Raw genomic sequence first — 7,608 nt, 5'->3', positions numbered from 1 at the left:
AAGGTCTTTCATTTCACTTTAATCTTCAGAAATGTTTTCAAGTGACACTTTGATCTTCATCTCAAAGGAACTGTAGTCTCAGAAAAGGTAACACGACGTCTTTCACTTGGTACTTTCCTAGGGAGTAAGGTTGCCTGAAAACCTAGCGTTCCATTTTATGGCATGTTATCAGACTTTAAAACGTGGCTTTCCTCTGCACAGAGAGGACTGTCTTACCTACTCCACCCCAGCTGCCGAGTGATTAACTCTTCTGGCATGACCTTCTCTTCCTCTTTGTTTGAGAAAACTTCCTGGTGAAAAATCCTTGAGACATATCAGTTTTTCTAGTGAAAAATCTTTTCTTTGGCAACCTGGTGACCTTCTTCAGTTTCAAGGCTTTTATAGTTTAACCGATGATACCTAGAAGGTGTTTCCTGGCTGAGAAATAATCACTATGGTTGTCGGAAAGCATATGTTGCAGCTGTTTTATTTATAGCAAATGTATCCTGAGGATCAGGAGCTTATTTGCTGTTGGTATGATGAAAATGAGTTATGCTCGATTTATTCTTAGATTATTTTAACAACTCTTTTAAACAAAAGATCAAGTGTGTACTTTTGTTGGTGGTGTTTTTTTATTTATTTTTTTAAAGTGGCTGCCAATGAGCTGCTGAGTGTCTGAGATACTTTAAAATATTTTAGCTTTCCTGCATCATATCTGCCCTGTGGTTTTTGTCTCCTAGCCTCTTGCTGTTTTATACTATTTCTGCAAGGCTTTCCTTTCCAGAACGTGAACAATGCATTGCAAAAGGAATGGAGAAAGAAAATATTGGATTCTCCCACTATAAATAAAATAAGCATGAATGACTGCAGAATTAGGGACAAAGGACTTGCTTTTCTGAGAGGCAGACTCTCAGGAAAGTCTGACTGCCAGGGAAAGAGCTGCTGTTCCTGAAGATGGCACCTGAAGGATGCAGATAAGTGTTTTTAAGTATTTTGTTTTATGCTGTCATTTTTGCCTGTTAGTAGAGGAGGCAGTGCAGAGGTTTCTTCTTATTTCTTGTAAATATCATATTTTGTTGTTTTAATTTTTTACTTTTCCTGACAGTGACAACAGAATTATTCCACTTGTTCTGCATCATACTTTTTTCTGCTCTGCGTTTGATGTACATTACTCTCCAGGACACCAAAGACTGGGGCTTAACTCCTCTTACTAATTGCTTTCTTGCAGCAGCCTGTTCTTCAGTCTTTCAGCAAGTGCATTAACATGAATTCAGTCAGTCTCAATGTGTTAAATTAAAGGCTATGAACACTGGAGAGGGTAGTTTACGACAGTTGCTTGTTGGTAGCTTTGGCATTCTAAAGAGAGTAAAACTTATTACTCTTCTTCAGTGTGGGAAGATTTTGATCTTCATCTACTTTTTTTTTTTTTTTTTAGGCAGAGTATCACCCCCCACCCCCAACTCAGGAGCTGGCTCTGGAGGCAAGATTGCTGCTTTTGTGCAGTATCTGAACTAATATCCCTTCTAACCCCATATTGCTCAAGTCTGATGTCTCTGTGCCGGTCGTTTGCCTACAGCCTGGACAGACCATTTGTAGGTGGTTAAGAGCTGACTATAGTGAAATTCAATTGAATGTTCAGTCCAGAAACTTCCTGTAGGCTACTTACCTTAGCTTATGAAGGATGCTGTAGTAGCATGGTAATGATTTCTTGCTCTCCTCAAGATATTTTTACATCATTGTTGAGAAATAATTTATATGTATTTTTTAAATTTAGTTGGAATTTTACAAGACATTATGGAAGGAAGGGAGACACTAGATCTGAAATAATTTGAAAAACTGAGCACATTATGCCTCAGATGAAGCAGGCACACACCACATTTAAATTTCTTGCCCCAATGCTGGCCTTCTCTTCCGCCCTGATGTCATTAGAGTGAGGCAATGAAAGACATAAGATCTTGCTTTAGTTAAAATCAATCTGTAATACCAGCAAAATACCAAATGGCGTAGAAAATTATGGGTGAGAATAAGATGGGGTTTTTGTAACCTGAATATCATAATGTCGATAGCACTAAGAAATTATATCAGCTCCTTATATTTCTTCCTTAGAGATCCTCCTTTGTTGTCTTTTCAGAAATACAGAACACCAAAATTCTGCTTCCTTTGCTGGTATCAGGGAAATAAAAGGTGTGCATGTGGCCCCATTAGATAGAACATATGTTCAGTGGACACATTTTGCATTTGGATGCCACAAAAGATTACTCAGCAAATATCACAAAAGCTTCTCTGCGCCATCATAGTAACTCAGCTGTCCTCTGTAAAGCACTCTTTATGGCTGAGGAAAGACTAAATGAATGATAATGCCTTGGTCCTCATAACTGTACCTGTGTGAAATACCTGCCTTGTAAGGGATGTTGGATGAAGAAGAAATACCTGCTCTCTCTAATTATGAGTGTGTGCGCTCAGTTACAGGAAGATGAGTTTTCAAGAGCTTTCGAGTGGGGACTATCCTGCAGAAGGAGGCTTTTGTGCTCTATGAGAAGCTGCAAACACTATCATTCCCACAAGAAGCCTGTAATATCAGGTCTGACTTTAGCGACAATGAATGCTAGAGGACTAACGTTAAACAAGGTAAGTTGTTACCATGGTACAAAACTATATTAAATAATGATTAATGATAAGTGTTAAGTATCTGATTGATTTGATTTTCTATGTTTTCTTCAATATTCAAGTGTATCCTTATTCATTGACATGACTTATAAGCAACGGAGGGGAGCTGGAGTAACTGAGCAAAAACGTCAGTAATTATGCCTGTTCTGGAAGCTGGTGCTTGCAATGTTCTTTTGTGCTGCCAGGCAACTGGCGCTGCTGATGGACCGGTGCTGTGTCCCACTCTTGGCTAACAGAGCATTTAAAGAGTTCAAGTTTAGAAGTCAGATGATTTGATGAAACGCCAAGTAGTACCCCAAAGAGGCTAGTGCTGATGGATCTCAGTCTGAACGGGATATTCTGGTGAGAAGATAAGGTGCCTGTGAGGTGAGCATACTGGTATTGAAGCATAAGGCCATATAGTTTCCTACTGCTTTAAAGGAGAGAGTATGCAGGTCTCTGGCTTGTTGAGTTTGCTTGCCTAAAAGCGCATCTATTGAAAGCTACAGAGGGAACAGCATAGTCAATAGTTGTTTAAATGGTGCAACAAGTTAAGTTAAGAGACTGTTTTGTAAAATACATATTACAGTGCCAAATTCTGAAAATCTGAAAAGCAGGTTGGGCTTAGAAGGGAAGAACAAACTGGCTCCAGGAGCTTTGAGAGGTATTGCAACAGCAGTCCTTCTGTTTGAGAAAACTGAGGTCATGGATAGCTGCAGGGTAAACATGCTATTGGGTAATTCAGCACATAACATCAGAAGACTCATAGGATTTGCAGGCATCACATCATTCTCAGATATGTTAGGGTTTGCAACTCTAACATAAATGATAAATAAATGATGGTGGAAAATGTTTGCAGTTTTGAAGTAATTAATTATCAAAGCACCCCTGGGAGATAGGAGGAATAACTCAGATAGGTGACTCCAGAAGGTCTTATGGTGACTCAGGATAGACCAATGTCACATCATGAAGTTATCTGTTTCATATGGTAGCCAACTTGTGCAAATTTACTAGCAAATACAGGGCTGCAACCAGAGAACAAACACTCAGGGAAATGTAGGAACAATGGCTGCTGATAGATGCAAAAGCTTATGCAGATACATCTTTGCTGCTATGACCACCACCTATGCTAATTTAAGTTAGCCAATGCTGCAGCCATAACTTCATTTTCTGTATGCACTTACCTTCACAGATGAGAATAACACCACTGTCTGTTGGGCTCTTGGTGAAATAAGGTGCAGGTGAGGTGATTAATCTCCCTGCCATTGGGTAAAGCAGATTATATTTTTTTTCTTCTCTGTTACAACTTGCACAGGGCAATTTATTTTGAGCAGATTTTGAACATATTATTAACAAAAAAATGCAGCAGTGGGGTACTGAAATTCTTGTCAAACTTGTTAAAATTGGCACAGTTTCATTAAAAGAAGGGGGGGGATGAGACCTTGTGGTTATAAAACCTGAAACAGAGAAAAAAATACTTTAAATAAAGTCAACAAAAAAAGTTTTTGTCAACCCCCAACAGAACTTTTCTTTCATTTCCCATGAAAGGGCCAAGCATTACTCTGTTACATGGACACCACGAAGGGGAGCAGAGCTTTTGCCATGGGGTGTGTTGGCTTTTCCTATGCAGCTCCAGGCTCTGCCTGCTCTGGAGGAAATGTCCTCCAGGCTGCCTGCAGGGCAGACATCAGCATCCCGGGGCCAGACAGGCCTCTGAAGGCAGCCCACAGGGTATCTGCCTCCCTTGAAATCCAGTGTGCACTCCTGTGCCCTAGCACCAGCATTTATTACTGCACCAGTGGGTCACCTCTTGCAGGAGTCAAGTCCTTCTCATGCCATCCTGGTCTCTAGTGGACCAGACTTTTCCCCTTCCAGGGCTCTGCTTTCCTCAGGTGGCCTAAGGCCAGGGTCTCTACTCAATTCATTCAGCTGGCTCTCAGGCTCCTCAGCTGATGCCCAGCACCCGTATTGATGGCTTTTGACAGCCCGCACAAGGGATTGCTCTCCACCACCTGGGCACCTTCCTGCCTGGCTGTGTGCCTGGGGCAGTGCCTTCAGGCCTTCGCTCTGGGTTTCCCCCGGGCTTTGCTGCACGGTTACCACGGAGCAGGCTTGCTTGGGCCTCCCTCTCCCTCTCCCTCTCCCCCTTCCCTAGGAAGGGCTGCTGCCCCCAGTCCCGAAGCTGCCATCCAGCATTAGTCCGGCTGAGCTCTCATGTTACGGTGCTGAGGGGAGCAACACCTGGTCCTCTGCGTTTCTGAAAGGCTTTCACGAAGATGCTGACTCTAATGTGCGCGCATGTCTGATGATAAAAATTTGATGCAACTGTAATCAAGACTTAGTACACTCAGGGCAATGTAACATTTAAGGCAGGTTGCTTAAGAAACTTTTGCCTGGAAAAAAAAAAAAAGAGAAAAGCATAATTAAACATGCCAATCACTACCTGATGGAGTATTTTGCATTAGACCATCATGCCCACTCTCGGGGAGTAATCTTCATGCAATATAAATATATATAAATACAATTTCTTAATTCAGGCATGTTATGCAAATTAGAACTCATTAACATATTCAAAATGATCATATACTGGGAAGTTATCATCTGAATTATACATAAATTTTGATTATATACATATATTTACTTTCTGAACTCTGGAGAGGAGTTGAGTTACTGACAAGCTGAAGTTGTTAGAAAACAAGACAGTAATTCAGGTTTTAACTGCATACCTTCTGTGTCTCCAATTGTATTGTTACATAGACATCAGAAATGATATGGCATTTTGCAGATGAGATGTGCATAATTGGACTTGTACCTGTGTGAACTCAGACCTGCTATATCTATAGTTAATGTGGGCTCTCCAGTAACTGAAGAAGTGGTTATGACTGCAAGATTCAGAAGTGCAGTCTAAGAGCTCCGGGATCTCCTTGCTGAGTGAAACTCTTGTTTCTTGTTTGCAGGTTTGAGATACCAAGTTGCGTCTTAGACCAAGATAAGCAAGCAAGGCTGCAGCGCCTGCGTGGCAAATTAATGTGCATTTTGTATCAAGAGAAACTAAATCAGGTATTTGTAGTGAGGAGAGAAGAGGTGAGGCTTCCCATATTGAAATGGGGACAAAGTAGACGTGCTATCACTGAACTGGCCAAATAAGTCCTGAAGGGGTATGTTTACTAGGCAGCAAAGCTCTGACTGCAGCACTGTGCTGTGCCTGGTCATGTAGGGGCTCTGCTCCTCCACTACAGGTTAGTGGTTAAGCCGCTTTACCACCATGTGGTTGACATGGCCCCTGTTTTGGGGAAGAAAATACTGGAAGGACCTGGATTTTAAAATACACTATTAATTTCCATTTAAATTAGATTGCCTGTGAGACTGCATTATACTTCCCAATGATGTGACAGGATAATCCTACCTCTGCGATGCAGAGGAATTCAGTAGAGAAATAAACATTTAACTCACAATACATGGTCCCTTAAGATCATTTTGAAAAGGTAGTGATGAAAATAACCACAAAACCAATTGCTGGTCTTAGAAGCCATCTGAAGAGATGGCTGAGCACTGAAAATCAGTGCCAAACATCTTTACTTGAGGAAAAACCCAGAGGGAGTTCCATGAGTGACTGCTGCATAGTGCTGCCAAAAAGACTTCTTCAATCTTTGACTGATTTACCTCAGCAACATCAATTTTAATTTTGCTTTGCACTTGTTGTTTAATTATTTGCTAACGAAAGTTGTTTCCTGCTGATCGATATCTATAAAAATATGTTGATTTCAAACGAAATACTACCTTTATAATAACTTCAATAATTTTTGCTAACCATAAGGTTACACAAAATCATTACACGTTTACTAAAACAAATATTTATTGAGATTTTAAAATTTCACACTTTAATTGTGTTGAAAAACTGAGGAATGAAGCATTCCCTTTTAAGATTATTAGTATTTTTCTTGCTGAGTATTTGTCTGCCTACATTAGAGTGGATGTAGAAGATCAATTAAAATCACACGAAATTAATGTTTTAAAATAATTGTAATAATCTGAGTAAAAACATCTTAAATATGGTGGCTATACAAAGGTAAGTCTATCAAAACATACTTTGCACATAAAACTAGCAGGCATATTAAATAAAAATAAGATCTGTTTCTGACTGCTTGTGGTCACCAGGCTCAGTCTTTTTATTTTTTTTTAATGATGAAATTTCTTTGTTTCCTGCATTTTTAATCAAAAGTGAAGCGGGACACTAGCTTTCCAGTTTTCTAATTTCCTCATGAGCTGGTTCAGATGAAGAGTGCTCAGCCTTGTGTATGCTCCCTGTGAGCGTGCATATACACAAAGACAAAAACCTTTTGCCTGGAGAGCATGTGTTCATGTGCTTGCCCATCACGTACAGAAGGTATAAATTGCAGAGCATTTCATTGTCACACCCAGCTTGTCACTGTTGTGCCTAGCCAAAGTTTTTATTCATGTTTAAATAGCAAAGGCTTGAAATGCTCTCAATTAAAACAGTATCCTTAAGGTACATTCTAAGTGTGGATAACAGAGTACCAAACCCTTTTTTCTTGCTATTTTAGGTGGATTCAAAATCTTGGAAGACAGCATGACACAGGAGACAAGGAAGAAGGGAAAATAGATTAAGACCTCCTTAGCTTTACATTATTCCTGCAAGATACCTTAGATACTGGAGAAGGCAGCAAGTCAGTTATGTATGCTGTCCTCTTAAAAGTCAAACATTGCAAATGGTATCCAAGGTGTTTAACGGTGACAGCATCCAGTTTGCTGCTCTGGCTTGTGAAGGCTGCTCCCTCAAACAGACGTCACATCAAACAGGCGTCATATTCTGAGGCACTTTGCCTGTCTCAGCTTCTTGGTAGATAAGCATGAAACTCATTGAACCCAGTTCAAATACTAGTTTGCTGTGACCTCCCCAGACATGGTGATGCTCAGCATTTCTCTCTCTCAGACCTCCTCTTTAAGGTGAGACAACTTCTC

At 40.4% G+C, this 7,608-nt stretch overlaps 1 long non-coding RNA gene across 2 annotated transcripts; it reads left to right on the top strand.

Annotated features, from left to right (window-relative positions):
* The first annotated feature begins 223 nt into the window (after nucleotides 1-223).
* LOC112987077 (uncharacterized) lies at nucleotides 224-7,232 on the top strand. 2 transcript variants are annotated; one of them, XR_010385955.1, is made up of 4 exons: nucleotides 224-1,571; nucleotides 2,443-2,607; nucleotides 5,583-5,685; nucleotides 7,191-7,232. It is a non-coding gene; the product is annotated as an uncharacterized LOC112987077 (long non-coding RNA). The 2 variants fall into 2 exon arrangements; XR_003260192.2 differs by lacking the exons at nucleotides 224-1,571; nucleotides 2,443-2,607 and adding an exon at nucleotides 2,844-3,012.
* The last annotated feature ends 376 nt before the right edge of the window (nucleotides 7,233-7,608 follow it).

Source organism: Dromaius novaehollandiae, chromosome Z (genome assembly GCF_036370855.1).
Source record: "Dromaius novaehollandiae isolate bDroNov1 chromosome Z, bDroNov1.hap1, whole genome shotgun sequence".
NCBI lineage: Eukaryota > Metazoa > Chordata > Aves > Casuariiformes > Dromaiidae > Dromaius > Dromaius novaehollandiae.
This window is presented reverse-complemented; position numbering and strand designations above follow the sequence as displayed.